The following is a 20,732-nucleotide window of genomic DNA, read 5'->3' on the forward strand; positions in this document are numbered from 1 at the left end:
TGCATCATTTGATTTTTGTTTTTAAAATATAAATTCTGATTACGTATCGTGGAAATGTTATATGACTCTCTTTAGCAAACTGGCCGTGTGTTGCAGGGCAGGGTTCACTAACAATAACACATGCACACAATGAGCAAGATTTATAAAGTGGTTTATTGTTAACTGAAAAAAAATAAACAACATAATCAATTACAATTATAAACTATAATAAGACATAAGGCAACCTACATGTCCTTATCTAAGATACATGAGTTGTAAATTTCTTGTTTGGTAACTTTTTGTTTTGAGTATACAGTCCAATTTGCACCACAGGTACAGTAACCAGGATTGCTGAATCTATCTATCTATCTATCTATCTATCTATCTATCTATCTATCTATCTATCTATGGGCTTGATGCAGAGACTGGATGTGCATTTTGAACTAAAAGCAAATTCTAATGCTGCATCAATACTCTTTTCCTCTATTTACTGCACTATTATAGTTTGTTCTGCACGTTTCAGTATTCTGCCGATTGGAGCACAATATAATGACTATTTACTTGCATTCAGCATCGACTGGATCTTTTTATTAAGATCTTTAAGACAACAGATGACCTAACTGCACCATAACTCTAGTTCAGCTCCAGTGCACTGTGTTTTCCAATCGTACTAAACTGCCCATTTCCAGGCGAAGGCTGCCAAGTTTATATCAGCCTACATGCTAAACTAAGCATAAATTTATGTGCTGCTTCTTGCCATAAAATATGCTTCAATCTATAATGAAGTGCATTACAGTACAAGGTAATACAAAGTCTTGTTGATAAGGTAAGAAAGGCTTTTGCAGGGTCTTTAGAAGGGTGAAACATAGGAGAAAGAAATTAACGTAAAGTGGAAAGGAGCAGAGTGACTGGTTTTGGATTCAGTGTTTAGTAAGTTACACCGACTGGGCAAACATGTGGAGAAGGGAAGTAAAATGAAAAAAAATTAAAAGTGAAGTGTCACGTCTAGTTTTCAAAGTCGCATGTGAATCAGATCAAGTGTTCAAAACGTTTTTGAAACACAAAAGTCACCTCTGTGTCTTCTGCCAGCCTGGCACTGGAGCATATTCAGTTAAAACCTGTTGCACAGACACAGTGCTGTATCACAAACAGTTACAGTCCCGGAGCAGAGAGTTAGTGCAGGTTAAGAGGAATGCTCTTAGGCTGCAACGTGGAAGCGTCAAAAAACAGAAAATGACAGTGAATGCATTGACTTGACCTCCCTACACAGGGGTTAGTCGTCCGAGAGCACGAGGTCATAGCCAGAGTCAGCAGTCGCGTGCCACAACCCTCTGAGATCCCTGGGACAGGACGAGCAGACAGGTGTTGATGGCCATTGGCAAGGATGTGTTGTGTGAGAAGGTCGGAAGTCACAGCATATGAAATACCCTCAGAACTGAACAACATCCTGCTAGAAAGACTACCGCACCATCCAGAGTGATTCTTTATTGGGATTATTACTTCATTTGAACCATACAACCAATCTAAATGTTCCTACTGTAATTAAATGTTAGCATGTAGTTGCTTTCTTCCTTATAGATCTGCTCTCATGCTCACTGAATAAATCCTGAAGCAATCATTGCTAATAGTGATCAAACATTCTTGTATTTTAATGCATACTTCACATGCAGTGATGGTAGTCCATTTATTCTGAAACATGAACATTCGGTGTTAGGTCTCATGTGGAAATGCAGTATATGCGTCAGAATATTCAAGTCAGTCCCGCACACAATGCTATTGCTTCTTAAATGAAAAGAAAATAATGAAACGTGACCAATTACAAGAAAGCAGGAACTAACAAGCATTTCTTCTTTTTTACTGTCAAATATTTTAAAATTGTACAAGTAAACAGTGATATCCCACAGCACACAATCACCGGCGTTGAATACTTTTTTGCTGTGCTACACACACACACACACACACACACACACATACACATGCATTTTAATCTGTTTAGTTTTTGTAAGCCTTGTGGTTTCAGATTGCAGGCTGCTAATCATCCATAATGCAAAACCAAGAGAAACACACCATATTAGCTTGCTTCAGGTAAATACCTAATTCTTCAGACAATACATGCTTGTGGTTATTTTCTGTGACTGGTATAAATATATGTGTCATGCTGGTCCCTATTTACAGCTCATGAAGACTCTTTTAGCTTTGGTAACTAAAGTTTGGAGTTTATTAAACTTTACCGGCTGTCTTCTGAGTCGACAAGTAAGTTTAGCAGGGACCGCTTGCTCTTATGAGAGAGACACATATCTGGTCCATGGGTTACTCTACTGGCAGTTGACTCATGAAAGAAGACCCAGTAAAGAAATGATTTAATAGCCTTTCCTATTTGTCTAACACTCCCTTTGAAGGAAGGTTTAAATCGAGTTAGCATTGAGGTTTGTTTATGAGAAGCAGAAATTCAATTGTAGTCGGACTCTAAACTCATTTTTGAACAGATGTACTTCCATGTGTACACAATAAGGAGCCATCACTTCTGTTTGAATAGACAGAGTCACAATGAAACCAGTAAATATGTAACAACTGGACTTAGGCAGCATTAATATAGTTACTTGGCAGCCAAACTCTGGGCTTGAAGAACACAGCCATATGAACCAATCTGTCTATGTCGCCTGGTATAACCATGTGGGAGTCCATTGGAACACCTCTGATTGATCACTGCGCTTTGACCAGGAAACAGTTTCACCTTTGACCTGAAATAAGTGCTGTGGTGTATATGTGTGTGTGTGTGTGTGTGTGTGTGTATGTGTGTGTGATGTTCTTTTTTGGGGAAAGACTATTTTCATCTTTGTAAGTAAAGAACAAGACCAAAATCCAGGACTATCTGTTATTTTTAGGGTTCGAGTTTCATGGAAAGTAATGGTGTAGTTTATTTTATGGTTTATGTTCATTTTTGTGTTCTCCGAGACTTTTTCCTCACTTTTGGTGTTACCCATCTCAGACCCAGACAAACTCAACCCACCCTCGTTTCAATCTCATACCTCTATGAAAGTTCAGATACTGGGTACTGTGTGCAGGATCATGACAACCTACATCAGGTACCCTTGTTTCAACCGCATACCTCTATCAAACGCAGGAACTCTTCCATTACATATGTATTTTGTTTTTAGAAACCTAAAATTTGCACGGGGCTCACAGAGGCAGGGTTAGGGTTTTTTTTTAAGTAAAAAATACAAATAAAAAATGAATAAGAAAACAAAACACAACAAAGACTGTTTACAGTACAAGTTCCTTACATGAAATGTCTGAGGTGCTTGTTTGTGGTTTGGTCATTTTTGTGTAAATGGTTTTGAGAGGAGGTTTGGGAGTCTGCCCCGCTGGGTTGTAACTGCGTGGGTTCATTCCTTCACAGGTGTATCATTGCATCCCTATAACAGTGCAGCCTGGTGCAGCTCTGCGTTAAAACAGGCTGTGGATCTTAGAGTTGTCTTAGAGAGGATTATTCAAGTCAGCAGCCCTGTTAAATATATCTTGACAGACTGCTATGAAATATAGGGCTTTTTTTCTCAAGCTTTCCAATCCAGATTTAAAAGCATATTGGTGTTTATGCACAGCAGGCAATAATGATCCATTATCCTGAAGGCAGAGAAGCTCACAGCAACACATAAATAAGCAGCAATTGGACCATCTGCTTTGATTTCTGCACAATCCCCAGAGGACCCAAGCAGGAGCTGACACTTCTCTCCATCTGTCCTTACATTATCAATTACAGTTAAATTATGCTGCACACTGCAAGGATGGCAGTTACGAAGTGAGCATGATGGCAACCCCCCCCCCCCCCATCCGTCTCACCCCCTCCCCACACACACTTCCCAAAAAAACAGCTGTTTATTTACAAAGTTCATGACATTCCTCCATCTTTATTTATCTGCAGATTGTTTTTTATTTATGTATTTATTTTTTTTAATTTCTGATCCCCAGTGTGAAAGAAAGAATGGTGTACAACAAGCATGTTAAATTAAGTACATTAAAAAATAAATCGGTTTTGTATTTGCAGTTTTGGCTGGCGGAACATAAGGCTGTGAGTTTTGGAGTGCTGTGTATCTGAATTACAGCCTGCGTGCCTATTAGAGATAGCGAGGGTGCTACTTTGCTAATTGCAATTAGCAATCAGGGAACAAGGGTTCAATTAGGAAAAAGGTGGATACCCTTGCCCTTAATTAGAGGGACTATCTGCTTGCACGTGGCTATTTATTTGTTTCTTTATTGAAAGATATTTTAGAGTTGTGATCATCATCAAAGTGGTTCTCGTTGCTGCTGCTGGCCTAATATGGTATCTCATTCATTGAATTAACTTTCACCTGGCTAGGATTGTATATATATATATATATATATATATATATATATATATATATATATATATATATATATATATATATATATATATATATTGTAAAACGATTGACCCACTCGGGTTCGTTGCCCCTTTAAAAATTGACCCAGCACACAGAAATGGGTTTTCACAGCGCGGTTGCGCTACTTTTAATAAACACAAAATCAAAACACACAAAACCAAATAAACACCTAGCTCTTATCGAGCACTAACTACACACGCAGGAACCTAACTAACGCAGGACGGCTAAGCCGTTTCCCTGCCCCAAACTTAATTAAACCACGCAGGTTTGCACCGTACCTTCTCATCCGACTGCTTGGAAGCAGAGCACCTTCTCTGCCTCCCTCTCCTCAGCAGCCCCGAGCAGACTAACTGCTTTACTTTTATACTGCCCAATAACGCTCAGGTGCGGATAATCATTACTAATAAAACAATTAAACAATCAAACAAATGTGCATTCTCCCATGTTTCTTTTATGCAGGGAGGATTAACCCCCTCCCTGCTGTCTCACTCCACCTACTTCCTCACACATCCCCCCCCTTGTCTTTTCAAGACACAGGCCACGAGACGGCCACCTCCTCCCCTAAAACACAACCAGCCAGCCTCAAGTCCAGCAATGTCCATTGCCGCCCTCTTCCACGGGCGGGCTTGAGGATGGGTCGGTTCTTTCGGCGCTGCCAGGAAGGGACCGCAAACCGGCGACACGGGACCCCACCGGGCTAACAGGGCCGACCGAAGCGTAGGCCGGGGCACTGGAGGATGCCGCAGTGGACACAGGTCTTCCCCTGGGGACTGGCGCAGTGATGCCCGACCACCCAGGGGGAACGAAGCAGCGAACAGGGGGAGCGACAGCGACGTCTGGCAGCAGCCCAGCGACGTCTGGGTGCTCGGGGAGAGCGGAGCAGGTAACCAGGGGCAGAGCTGTGGCCAGAGCTGAAGACCCCTGGGCTCCAGGTCCAGTACAGGGAGGTCCAGGAAGACCGGCAGGGTGTCCCGGAGCAAGGGGTGAGGGCCTGGACGCAGCGGCGCCGAACTGGACTGTAGGGGTGGTGGTCGGGGCTGTGGTGGAGGTATGCTTTCCACCTCCTCCGCGGGCTCCGGCTCCTCCCCTCTGGGCTCCGGAAGCGGCGGCTCCTCCCCTCTGGGCTCTCGGAACAGCTGCTCTACCTCCCATTTCTGGAGCAGCAGGTCCAGCTCTGTAGGCTCCGGCTCCGGTAGCCCTACCTCCACTCTCCACTTCTTGGTCTGCTCCACTTGAGCAGCGGTGTTTCTCTTAATTTCCTCGATCAGTTCCTTAAAATCCATTTTTCCTTTTACTGGGTCGTAGGGGCACCCACACTTCTGGTACCATATGTAAAATGATTGACCCACTCGGGTTCGTTGCCCCTTTAAAAATTGACCCAGCACACAGAAATGGGTTTTCACAGCGCGGTTGCGCTACTTTTAATAAACACAAAATCAAAACACACAAAACCAAATAAACACCTAGCTCTTATCGAGCACTAACTACACACGCAGGAACCTAACTAACGCAGGACGGCTAAGCCGTTTCCCTGCCCCAAACTTAATTAAACCACGCAGGTTTGCACCGTACCTTCTCATCCGACTGCTTGGAAGCAGAGCACCTTCTCTGCCTCCCTCTCCTCAGCAGCCCCGAGCAGACTAACTGCTTTACTTTTATACTGCCCAATAACGCTCAGGTGCGGATAATCATTACTAATAAAACAATTAAACAATCAAACAAATGTGCATTCTCCCATGTTTCTTTTATGCAGGGAGGATTAACCCCCTCCCTGCTGTCTCACTCCACCTACTTCCTCACAATTATATATATATATATATATATATATATATATATATATATATAATCACACAGAATCATGCTGGGATGTTAATCACCCTATTGGCTTGATCTGCTCTATAGTGTAGTGTACAGTTATGTCCAAAAGTTTTGCATAACCGATCATTTTAGGATTGACACATTAAAAAAACAAAACAAAAACAGATATGACCATCATTTTTATCTTTTATTTAACATCATGTAATCAAAGAAACTACAAACGCAAAAGTCTACCAGAAGCTATAAAAGTAGTACAGTATTTCATGTTACTGGCTCATGGTGCTGGTAGCTCAGTGGGTTGTAGTCTACACATAGGGCACAGAGTTCACAACAAACAGAGACATTGTGTGCAGGGGGGCCTGTTCTGTTGTCAGAACCCTTCAGGCACACTTTACTAGGTTTCTGAGGCATCTGTGTTTGTTGACAAGCAGGAGTGGGCCTCGAAACAGTGCAACCAAGCTTCTCCTGCATTTGACCTACACCCAGCATCTCCAAAATAAAACGTGTGTGTGTGCTTATAGTACGAGGTCTTTGCTGAGAATTCGGATTTGGAAAGAGAAAATCTTTGTTCTTTCAAACCTACGGGAGTGGGACTAGTTCTCACAGTGACACACATGTGTGGGAAGCAGTGTTGTTCAAGAAGGCCTCATTACTATGGAGACGGCAGTCTTTTGATGAGTTCATAAGCAGTTCACAGACAGTCAGGATGCAGCACACTTTACAAGACTCTGTTCAAAGATCTTCGACATCTGAGAAAGCCACACAATCCAATAATCCCACTTTCAGAATGCCAGTGTGTCCTTGGAGATCAATCTCAAATCGAAACATCAAATAGAAAGACTGCACCTCACAGACTGCTCTCTCTTTTCACGAAAAAATCACTTACAAGATGGTATTAGACATGCTAGCAAAATAGTCATTACCGCCGGGACCGGGAGGAGAGGGGCTGTCAAATTGTGAATCTTTTCCCCATGATTAAAGCTTCTAGTTTCAGACTTCAGCGTTATTAATAGGAACACCTTCCAGGTCCATCCTAGCCCTTTCTGTGCATTTGACATTAGCTGGTGGAGCGGTGGGAGCAATAAGACTGGGAGGAATCAACAGGAGCTGCTTTTATGTGTATCTGTGTACAAGAACAAAGCCAGGATTAATTCTCCTCTTCTCTTTTATCCCCGGTGATATTGTTTTAGCCCGGGTCTCAAGAGAATACTGTACATTACAGCCCTTAAAATACTTCGATATTTCAAAGTAGGGCTTTTTTTATTGGGGGGAGGGATTTCGGTGTAATGCATGTGGTGTTATTTATTTAATTGTTTTATTTATTCATTAAAGGGCCGTCAAGATGTACTGATAATTGAGGGTCAGTATAGTTCATTTATTACACCTGCCCTAGTAATTATTACACTAGTTATAACATGTAATAATATGTGGTCTCACAGATGCAGGCTGCAGTGGGTGTGTATCTGTCTAGGGGAAGAGTAAAGGCTTAGGGTGTGGATATGTAGTTCTACAGAATTAAAATTCCCTCTCCTCGATTTTATATGTAAACAATGGAGATTTTTTTTATGTAGTACGACCCGCTGTCTGAAGCTCTATTGTGTAAATCTGCCTCCCCTTGGTACTAGTATTGTACAAACAATTGGCATCAGATTTATATGCACCACAGTCATTTTACTGTTCATCCATACATTTAGATATTGGTAAAAAATAAATTAAAAACTTGATACATTTTGTAACAATACAGTATCGTGCTTGTCTGCAATAAATGTTATTCTGGCCCGAAAAGTCTAATAATCCATATGAATAACTATATTTATACCATTTATAGTATAGGCAAAATTTAGTATTCTTTCTAATAGCGAAAAACACGAAGGGCTGCATTTGATAACAATATATAATTTCAGAAAACCTAATGTTTTCTATCAAACGTTTAAAACTCAGTTAGCATTAACATACATGTATCTTACTCAACCAACTGAATCCCTTTTCAGAGACTAGGACAGCCATTCTTTTATTAGCATGTAATAATCTCGCGCAATCATGCCATGCCCACAAGCACACACCGACAGTCAGTAAAAGTTAAGTTCAGAATATGTTTATGTTCTGTGTCATTTATTTTGGAGGTTTGTAAGTAGATTACCTTTTGTAATTCATTTTGGTACACCAGTCAATAGGCATCCAATGTGAATTTGAATTGATGTCCTGTCCCCATTAACTTATGTTTCTAATGCATTCTGGTACATTAGTAAATAGACTTGCCTGATTAATCATTAGTTCATGTGAATCGTTTGCCTCACGGTGCTTAATCGAATCTCTGACATTGGTAATAAAGGCAAACTTTACCTGAGCCTGGGGCCTTTAGAAAGTAGAGAAGAACCGTTCTCTGAGTTGATAGTACTGTGGCTTAGCAGCTTGCTATGACTTTAGAAAGTAGAGAAGAACAGTTCTCTGAGTTGATAGTACTGTGGCTTAGCAGCTTGCTATGACTTTAGAAAGTAGAGAAGAACAGTTCTCTGTGTTGATAGTACTGTGGCTTAGCAGCTTGCTATGGCTGGTTCTGCCTTCCCATTTAGTCATGCATGCAGGGTGGTGGCAATCTATTCTCATATAAACATATGCATGTGAATTGTAATAAAATGCTAAATTAAATGTTGATTTACTTGCAGTGGTTGCCCCCCCCCCCCCCCACGCTTCTTTTTCCCAGTCTCTTCACTCTCATTCCAAGCTCATAATGAATGGCTTGCATGTAATGAGAATTAAACACCTCAATAGGCTTTCTACACATTATTTATTTAGCTCTAATTAATCAGAGTGGACCTGCAAGGAGTTTTAGATCAAGAAAGACTGTCTCCTCATCTGAAGTGAATAACAAAAGTTATTGTATTTCTTGCTCTTATTGTATTACTTGTATTGTAACACTTGAAATGTATTTGCTTACGATTGTAAGTCGCCCTGGATAAGGGCGTCTGCTAAGAAATAAATAATAATAATAATAATAATAGTAAACTTTCCCCACCTGTGTTTCTTCCCTTGTTGAGCTCAGTAAATCAGCCTCTTAGACAAAGACATGGATCACAAAACCAGTGGGATGTTGATTCTTCACTGTACATTTACAGTTTTGGAAAAGGTTCCAAAATGTATAAATATTGGTCAGAGTAACATTAATATTGAATGTATTTCGTATAACGCCAAAGCTATCACTAAAACGAGAAATAAAGTAAGAGGATATGTTTGCTGTTCATTTATGCTATTTGCTGGGCCAATCTGACAAGTCTGGGTGCAGGTTTCTGTTATGCTGATGATAGTTTGCAGCGAGGCTTTACATCATTTTCATATTATCATTCTGAGCCATTTCTCTAAGCCAGGTGAATTAGAGAAAGGGCTGACTTCAGTTTGCCAACATCTCTGGGGGAGTTAGAAGTAATCCACGGTTCCAGTATACACAGTGCAGTAGAACAAGACCAGCCTTAATAAACAGACCCTGATGCATCCCAGTGATTAAAGAGCTGTGCACTTTGCATTCATTCGTTAATGATGAAACTGTAGGAATTGTATCTCTTCTTCTTCTTCTTCTTCTTCTTCTTCCACTTTGGTAGGGCATTGTGTAAACTCCTTTATCATTGAGGACTGTTGAATCTAGTAATTATTCTGAGTGTGCGCAGAAGTAGCGTCTGCCAGCAATGCGCTTCGGTCCCGATCATTAACATACAGCAGGAATTACAGAGCAGGTAATTGCATTTTGAGATGTGACAAATGCTGAATGTGTTTGGCTGCGATAAAGAAAATGGAAAAAAGCCAGGATGTACTTTAGACATAACAATGATTAAGACATACCTGCGACTGGGCATAAAAAATGACCGTCGTGCTTAAGGAAGGAAGTGAGGAATTTTGAGTATCGTCTTATTTTAACTTCCATTAATACCAATGTAATTAACTTACTGCCAGATTTCCTACAGTATCCTTTAATTATGTTGTTGAATTCACTGAATTGATGATATGTTATAAACCTTATGTCTGTTCAGGATGACCTCATAACTCCTGTTAGGATTAGACGGTTTAAGAAATATAGAACATATCACTAATTAAGACTTAAACAATATCAATTCAATTGCCATTACTAAGAAGTAATTTCTGCAGTATTATTAATGGAATCTAATAAATAAATAAATACAAAAACAAACCTGAATAACCATTCACTCTAAAGGTAAAGGGCTATTGCAATAAGCCACTGAAAAAGGATATTTAGACATTCCATATGCCAAATAATTTTTCTAACTACTGTACTACTGTGGTTACTGGACAGTATGTCTCTCCTCACTTTGTCAAAGACCCTCCCTTGTCTGTTTATCCACGGCTGGCTCTGTCAAGATACTGAAAGCAGCGCAGGGAATAGTTTCCAGAATATGATTAAATATCTGTCAAAGGAGATCCTACTGATATCGTATTTATCTCTTTGCTATATCCAGTAATGATGCCTATAGCTATTCATTAATAGAAAAGGGTTGACATGTTTATGCATTTTATACATGTTTAGTTGACTTTTCAGCTTGGAAGAGTATGCAGTGAATAAACAGGGTCTGCACTCAGTCTGAGTAGACATGACTAGGAATATTAACAAACACCTTCAGACCTCATCAGCAGAAAACAAGGGTCATGTAAGGGCTTTCCTTAACAGAAATGATTTGGACAATAACTTTTGTCTTTGTCTTCTTCATATTCTATCTTTGTTGTTCTTTTCTTTTCCTCTCCTTCTTCTTTATCTTTGTTGTTGTTCTTTTCCTCTTCTTTCTCTGTTTTGTTCTCCGTTAAGTTTTCTTCTTCTTCAGTTCCAGGGCTACATTAAAACAACCCTGTTGAACATTCCATACACTTCCAGCTGGTGCTCATTAAGAGATGACAGAAGATATTTACTGGGTTTCTTTCTACTGGATAATACTTTAAATTGATTTTGACTTTTGGTTTTCATAAACCAGCTTTACCAGCTCTTAAACTTCTCTTGAACCCTTGAACCAGCAGGATGAGCTGAAAAACCAGCAAAGCAGCTCACACAAAGTCAGCCCAGTGTTGTTCATGGCTGGCACTTCCACCAGAGAATCACTGCAATGCCTCATGAAGAAACACTATGTGTTGAAATGCATTGTGTTTGTTTCTTGTTTTGTTTCAATAAATAGTCAAATGTTTTTTTAAAACAAAATCTGATGCATATAAGTATTAGTGGTCAAGTCTAAAAGAAGAAGAGATTTTTTGAGTGTGCGACCAACCTGGTCCCTACAAGGGTCATTGAGCAGACTATACATGGTTTATATGTCATTGCTGGGAACTCTGCAGATATATATATATATATATATATATATATATATATATATATATATATATATATATATATATATATATATATAATTTCAGGCATTTGTCCTGTTAAGCTACCTGCTGAACAAATGTATACCCCTAAGCATCGAGGCTTATTCCGAAATCAATCGGAGCCGTAGAGCTTTATGAGTTACTATATTAATGCTATCTGTTCTGCTGCTGTAAGTTCACCTCAAGCAAGAGTTTTTGAACTAGATGCTTTGTTATTACATCATCTGGATGCTGTGCTAAGTACTGACCCAGGCTGGTAATGGATCAACACCAATCATTTACTGAACAAGATGTGAGAGTGCTTCTCATTTCTCATTTCATTTTTACCATTCTTGCTTGGAAAATGTGCCCCTAACATGGACCAAATCCCAGGTCTGAAACAGTCCACATTTTAATACAATTGTCTTTCTTCATCTTATCAATATGTTTGTGTTTTATCACTGGAAAAAGAAAATCGTATCAAATCAGTGTTTAATCATTAATTATTGTTTCATTCATATGAATTCCATATTAATTCAATGATGTACTGTAGAAGAAAATCATTTGGTACGTCAATGTAATTATATATATATATATATAACTTGAAAAGTGTCACCGAAATGTCTATTTGTAAAGCAGGTTATGATGTCCTATTTAATTGTTTGTCTTTAATCCTTATCCCTTTGTACTCACTGTCCGCACAGGGAACGTGCTGAGAAATGAAATCATAAGTCTATAATATATGAGCAAATATTTCAAATGATTATAACAACAACATCACTGTATTAACCTGTATGAAAACAAATCTGAGCTGACAACAACATAAAGGTTTTGAAATCAGTAATGCTGTTTGGGTTTGTCCCTTTGCCTTCACTGAATCATAGAAATTAATGAGACAAATTAATGATATTAGACTGTAATTCAAAGCATGCATAATTCATAGTAATTGATTGGGCTGTTTTAAAAGAATACCTTTTGAAAGAAAAATGATCCCATTAGAGCGAGTTGAATCCCAAATCACAGCTGACAAAGCACCATGGTTTCAAGCCTTATCTCAGGCTTTGTTAATTGTCATAAGCATTTTAAATTGATTATTCTTACATTAGTAGGTGACATGTCATTCATCAGTGCTGTGTACTAAAGGCATGTGTCTAATGGATTGTGCTTGCTGTGTTGATTCATTTTTCCAGCGTTGCTAAAGGTTTTTTTTTAGGAACACTTAATTTTGAGAGGGGGAAAAAATTCCAGTGGAGATTTTATTTATAAAGTTTGTCAAATCCATTGCACTCTCCGTAATGTTTCATGTTTAAAATGACAATTAATGAGTACTAATAATTCCATGGACTCTTAATTGCCGCAAATTACGCAAGACCAAACAGCCTATTAAAATGACAAGGAGGGTACATGTGTCTCAACTGATCTGCTGTTTAAAACAGCAAAAATCAGACAACTGGGTGACAGAATGAGGTACAGTCTTCTTTAGGTGTTTTAAACATGTACAAAAAATAATTGATTTTTATCACAGAATTATATATATATATATATAATTTATTTATTTATTTATTAGCAGACGCCCTTATCCAGAGCGACTTACAATTGTTACAAGATATCACATTATTTCACATTATGCAGATATCACTTTTCTTTTTTTTTTTTACATACAATTGTTTCGTGTTTTGTTTCAATAAAAAGTAAAACGTTTTTTAAAACAAAATCTGATGCATATAAGTATTAGTGGTCGAGTCTAAAAGAAGAAGAGATTTTTGAGTGTGTGACCAACCTGGTCTCTACAAGCATCATATATATATATATATATATATATATATATATATATATATATATATATGAATGACTTCTGAATATTTGCTGTTATTGTATACATTTCTCTATATTGGTATTAAAAAGGTTACAATGATGCAGTAGCATGTTTTACATTATTAGCAGCATCTCGTTACTACATAGAATTTGTACAAAATTACATTTGCATGTTTTTTATCCACAATATTAAGCTTGCAAATAGAGAGAATTAACTATATATATATATATACATATATATATATATATATATATATATATATTCATTTGTAGATCAACCAATGAAAACTGTGAAAATAGATTTATAATTATAAATTGTTGCAATCCCTTCGAATGTTAATAATTGGTATTATAATTGACTGTATAAATAGTAATATAACGACTTGGCTTAGTTACCATGGCATCAAACTTCATATAAAGTACCTCTGATTGTCTGTTTTTAAACCCCATACTCTCCCTTGAGAACTGGGTTTCATACACTGTGTCCTAAGTCAGGCATCACAGGCAATATCAAGCAGTATATTATGCTGATTAGCTTGTTTTCTGTTTCATTCTCTGAATTCATTCCTCTTTGCATAAAGATATTTCACACCTGAAAGAAATATCAACAGTTATTGTATACCTCTGATTTTAATGTGCAATACCAGCTTACACTAGGAAAACAAACAACCTCTGAAAGACGCCCCCTCCTTTGCAGAGCAACGATAATTGCAAGATGATTTGTAGGTTGTCGGGAGCTGCACAGTGACATCAGAGGTCATCAATAAAATAACAAGGGTAAAATCCAAACAGAAATACAAATTAGGCGATAATGACTAAATTGACTAACCTGTGCGCTTGGACTTCTGATTGTGTGTCTGTGTATCATATAATCGCATATAATGGCTGCATTATTAGATTTTTTTTTTTTAACACAATGTACCAATACATCTCTACAGATCAAACAATCTCTGAATCTCTGGGCAGGCTATCAGTCTGTATTGTTCAATAATTACAAGTTCTAGCTTGAAATGCATGCAATCTCCAGCTCTGTGGATGTCTTCACTGTCAAAAATTATATGCTTTCTGCTTTCACAGTGATAGGTGGCAGGGAGTTTTGACTGACTGGCATTTCCTTGAATCTGAATCTTTGATCCTTTCGATAGAAATATGAGTATGCTATTTCCCTCGATACGGGGACAGCTAACACAAGTACTTACACAGCCCTTTAAATGATCTGATTATGTGTCTGTTAAATATGTACAAAGTGTTGGTGAAGTATTTATAAAGTTACACATAACCCTTGTCGGTGGCTGCAAGACTGCAGTTGGTACATACAAGTCATTACCCTGCAGATTACCTTTACGACAAAACAGGTATAATACAGTCCTTAAAAAATAGCGCAGGCTTGCATTACTGTCTACTGTCAAGACAAGTCTTTTACAGAGGTTATTCTCCTTCTTTATATGCCTTTAAAAAGCAGTAGTTCCTGATTTCTTTTCTTTTGCTATAAGCTTCACTAAACAATGTTCTGTGTGATTGTTTTTGATGTGTCTGTGCTTTTTAACTCTACTTCAAGAGAAATCTCATTGCTGCTTTTTTTTATATAACTAAACAGGAGAATTCAACGAATAAAAATTGAATTTGGTACCTGTGCTGACAAGGTGATTGATCAGAAGCCTCTGACGGCTAAATCTTCAAGTACCGTTCTCATTTATTCTGTGCAGGATAGCTTTGGAATCAATACCAGCCTTGTACACAATCATTTCAGCTCCAGGCACTTAAAAAAAAAAAAAAAAAACACCTGCTTTCCCAATAATGGTTGCTAATTTTTCTTGTCAGTCTTGTTTGAACACAGCATTATTATTCTTGTTATGGTTTTAGACCAATGCCAATTGTTGGACAATCTATTTTCGAGGTCCTTCAAAGGATAAGGTCTGCAGATACAATCCCCCTGAAGCCTAACCCAGCCGAGGCTGATCTATTGGAGAGTTTTGAGCCCTGTTGTTGTAAGCCACGAGGAGAGTGTATTGCAGGTGATAAATAAATAACATTACAAGTAAATTAAGAACAGACTACAGTTTTTATTTTTTTACTGCAAATTCAACCAGCCTATAAATTAGACATTCTCTCCTTTGCACAACCTGGCCCAACAATATGAAAGCTTTTGCGTCGCTAACTCTTGTATTTTCTAGAGGAGAGTTGGTCATGAAAATCCAAGTACAGTCTTAACTTGTTATTTGAGAAGACCAGAAAGCACAGCGATGATGCAAACAGACAGGAGGTAGTACAATTGATACTGGAAAGATATTATATGTACAGTAAATAATAGGGTTAGATACGTGAATAAAACATTATTTTTCCACAAAATTCAACCCCTCCACCCAATCAAGCATGGCGCTGGTAGGTAGCCTCTGCTTATAGCTCCGACCTGGACACCCAATTCAGTCGGTGTTGTATATTTTCATTTTTACAATTTGTTTTTCAACCTGAAATGCATACAATCAAACTATGCCTGTACATACAGACAGATGTTCCTGACAAATAACAGTCGTTATAAATGCGATTATCTTCTGTAAGGAAAGCAGCGGCATGAATAAATGTAAAGAGTTAGTGTAATTTTAACAGAGATCAGAAATTGAAATCACTATGGTTCATTAACACAAAGCAGGTATTGCATTTAGGGCTAGTCTTGCATTAGAAATGCTCAAACATTTTAACCCACGGAGTTTTTAAATATAGGGAAAAGCACAACGCAGTGCCGTGCCCTAATGTCTTTTTTTTTCTGCAGCTAATTTAGTATGTAGCATACTCAGAAGTCCAGAGTGGGCCCCTGTTGATTAAGTTGCTGTAATGGCTACTGAGTAGCTTTGAGGTATTGTTAGGCTTCCATTATTTTGACATGTGGTAATTGGATTTGCAACCATATCAGTTTGCAAACAGCGTGCTCACATCTTCCCAGCCTGTCATATCTGAGCGCATTATCGCAGCTGTTTAGGCTATGGTGCTGATGTGCTGCCGGTGGCTCTCGCGCTGTGCTGTACTTGACCTCCCACACCGCTGCTCACTAGGGACACTGGTCTGCTTTTTAAATGCAGCGCCTCAGTGAAAACCACAGATCAAAGGCTAATAAAGTGAAAAAATGGAAAGGGGTGTTCACACCTATAACATGGTGATTTGTATTGTTTCTATTGAAAGTGTTTGTGTGGTTAAGGTTTTTTTTATGGTACAAAGAGAAAGTACATAGTGTACTGCAGAATGTGAGTTTATGCGTAGCGCTGTGTGAAAGAACACAATCTCCTGGAAGTAGGGTCATTAAATCTGCTTTGCAATAATGATTTCCTTTTATATTTATCAGTCAGAAATCTAAAAGTGATCACTGGAGCGACACCTGTTTTGAGAGACAGTTTGTTCTAGACTCTGTTTTTTTTTTTTGTTTTTTTTTTAAATGTATTTGTATTTGTTTTTATTTTAGTGTTGAAGTGAAACATGACTAGAGCCAGGGATGGAAATAAGACTCCTGTTTCATAGCAGTTTGATCCATTCCTGGTTTTACACTGCATTTCAATAAGAGACACCAGAACTTGTTACCTATACATTGTGGCTAATCAAGCTTGTATTGAAACCTGGAATGGGTAAACACTACTGTTCAATAGGAATCTTATTTTCATCCCTGACTAGAGCTGCTGGCTAGAGTGTAGCTCCTGGAAAGTGTGTGTTACCTGATTGAAACAATTTATTCTCCCAAAAAACGTATCACACTCCCAAATTCCTGTTATTGGGAATCGTTTGGAAGCTTTCTTTCCTACAGCTTATGATACCCAGCTCTGTGGATATAAATAGAGACAGGGTGTCAGAGCTACATACCATACCTCTTAATCCAGTACCACTTTACATGAAGTGTCTCTAATTACTGTGTATTTACATAGTGGTTATTTACTAAATACACGTGGACTTACACATAATTACAATGTTATTATGCATAGTTACATTGTACTTAATGTGTATTTTTTTGTGCATGATATTGCCCTAACCTAACTCTAAACCTAACCCTAACCTTTTACATATATCGTGCAAAACAATTGTCAACAGTTGTTATAGTGTCCTGCTGCTCATCAGTAGCGTCTGAGTTGATCTGTGAGAGGAAAGCAAGGGTTAAAGGATATTATTGAGACAGCTGGAGGAGGTTACCCTGCTCTGGAAGAACCAGGGAGATCACCCCGACCCATCAGTGAACAATTAAGCTGAACTTTTAATTCATTTTAGTCAAAACCGATGCGGAATGCTAGCTATTAAAAGCTAAATGCTTGCAAGTGAACTCAGTAAAAAAAAAAAAAAAATGTGTTTGGGAAGGTCGCACACTGTAGCGGAAGAATGAACTGACATTTTATGGCAAGCAGTTTTTATTTGGGGGGTTAAAAAAAAAGGTTTTGTTGGTGAGAGCATATGGCTGTAAGGTTTCAGACTGGCAGGAAATCTGCACAACGCCCACAGATTGTGAGTGCACAAGGTTGTACCAGATACAGTACAGTACCACAGCTGCCTCTTTATACAGTGCAAAGCTTGTATCGCGTTTTGAAAAGCCATTCGTGTGGCTCACTTTGTTCACTATTTAAAAACAACACTGGCTGTACTCTACCCTGCTTTGAATAAGAATACCTGCAGTATAGCAACAGTAAATACACTTGTAGTAACAATAAAAGGCTGGCTAGTCACTAAAGATCTAAGAAGTGTTCTGAATGGGAAGCTTTCTAATAATTGATAGCTGTGTGGCACAGTAACCCAACAGCTACATTGTCCAAGCAGTCATTAATGCTGTGTGTTAGCCAAACAAACAAAACCAAATCACTTTAAACGTCGCAGAAATACAAGGGTCGCATTATGGGTTTCTCGTTACGAGCCTAAATGATTAACGGTGATGTTGAAATTGCAGAGGTACTTAAGCACCTGCAACACTCCCATTTCAAAACACAGCTGGAGAGTTCAACATTTATTCATTTGTATTATTTTTCCTAGTGACTCTGTTCAAATTGCATTTTCTGTCCCTACATTGGAAGCTATTAATACAAAGTGGCAGGATGGTCTTCACTTCGGACCAGGAGATTGAACAATGGACATTGTTTTGTTTAAGGTTATACGAGCACAAGAACATCTTCGTTCAGAGATGTGTACTGTATGTTTTTGTTGGACCTTTACTTTGTGTAAATTGTTCAGACTTGCATATTGTATAGTAAAGTGAAGTGTACCAGTACAGTGAGTACAGTAAATGAATCCAGTCACTGTGTTTTTATAAACCTGTTGGTTAGACAACAATATGTTCCTAACTATTGTTATATATATATATATATATATATATATATATATATATATATATATATATATATATATATATATATATATATATAATTCAATCAACTGTTACAGTTATACATATTCTGATTAATTTATGTATCTCTTTAAATAGCATTATTAGGATGTGCAGTTGGATAAAATGCTTTCTTCCCCGAAGAGAAACACAAGTTTATTGGCCTGGTCCAGATGGCTCAGGAGAGTGTTGCATCTTGATTTAGCCCTGAATAATTCAGCAATATTTACAGTATCAGACACGGCTGCATTTGAATAATGCCTGTTGGCGCATTAACAAATCCAGTGTCTGCTGCACCTTCCGCTCTTCAAACATGAGAACAGCCACATGTGGTGGCAATGTTGGTGTGCCAGAGAGCAGAGTAAACAAACTCATATTGGGACAGTAGGGGCCTGTGTTGTTTTTCTTTTCTCACTTTGGGCCCTATATCTTATATATGAATAAGGCCCATAGTGTATAACAATATATATATATATATATATATATATATATATATATATATATATATATATATATATATATATATATATAGTCCAATACTGTCCCAATATTAGTTGGACTGTGATTGTAGTTGAGGTACAGTACACAATCACAGTCTTTAAATAACGTACGGTTTTGTGAACAGAGCCGAGTGTTTCAAATGAAGGTAGTCGTCTGCATATATTCAGTCTGCTTAGACAGCGTTCAGTAAAACGACAGTATTACCGGAGCAGCCTATATGTGGTCTGTTTATCTGCATTTGTGACAGTTTAAATTAATTATTTTTTTTAAAGTTATCAGGTGTTGAAGAAAAGTTGGAGTTTATTTTGCTAAAAGCTAACGGTAGTCATTCTTTTTGTTGTTGTTAAAGCTAGCTGCTAATTTCAGATAGATGTTACACTGCTTATTCAATATTTTTTTCCCCTCCTGCCCCGAATCCACTTGGGTGCTGTTGAAAACATGTACACTACACAATTAGATGTGTCTTGTGCGTGAAATGTGTAAGGCTGGCATATGATTAAAAAATAAATCTAATTCCTTTGCTGCAATAAAAGGAATAAAATACACACCTAGGATTTCTTTGTAAAGGGTTGCGTTTATTTATCTCTTCAGTCTGAAGCTGTGCACTGGGAGTTAGATCATAAAGCCTGGCTGCAATTGGATTACAGTCGAAAGGGCTGTCATGGTTTGTCATGTATGAGGGACTGCTTGTCTGATGTGGCTTATTATTTCTGATCATTACTTAAAGATTTCACTTTATCATCGTTTGTCTGGATCTCTGATCTGGTTGCTCAGTCGCCCTCCAGTATTGAAGCTGTCATAACCGGATTGTGATGAGACAGCTGTCTAACATCTCACCCCAGGGTAATCTAGTCAGTGGGATCAGAGTGTGTCACTGGCATGGATCAACACAGAGGGGAAAGAGGGTTTCATTTAACACGTTTTTTTTTTTTTTTCAGACGATCATATTTAATGTATTTGCTTTGTGTCAGTCGTGGTCAGAACAGCAGGATTATGAAGGATTTGTTTATTTATCTACTCATTTATACTCATATTTCATTTTATTTGTATTATCCAAGAAGAGCAGCCTCCATTCACATCCACTCATTAGCTTCTTGTTTGCTAGCAAAGGTTTCCAGTGCCAAACAGATTGGGTTTTTATGATTAGCGATACAAACACTGAGTGACATTACACTTCTTTTAAATATTATTTTACTGAAATATTTTATAATTATACTAGTACATGATTCATATAACAACTTATAATGGATCACTTTGGGGTTGCCTTCACTTTCAGTAAGTCAAGTAACACTTGAGTTTATGAATGTGTTATAAACAATCAACACTGGAGCTATGTGTTATGAAGGATGTTAGACAGTTATTAGTAATAACAATCACAGACTTGAGAATATAGTGTTATAAGAACATAAGAACGAAGGCTCTTATAAGAAACTGTGTATGACGTTATAACGTGGCACAAAGGGTTACATTGGTAATGTGTCATTACAATTGCATTTTAATAAATATATATTTTTTATAATTGTCAACTTCTT

This window comes from Acipenser ruthenus, chromosome 20 (genome assembly GCF_902713425.1).
Source record: "Acipenser ruthenus chromosome 20, fAciRut3.2 maternal haplotype, whole genome shotgun sequence".
Taxonomy (NCBI): Eukaryota; Metazoa; Chordata; class Actinopteri; order Acipenseriformes; family Acipenseridae; genus Acipenser; species Acipenser ruthenus.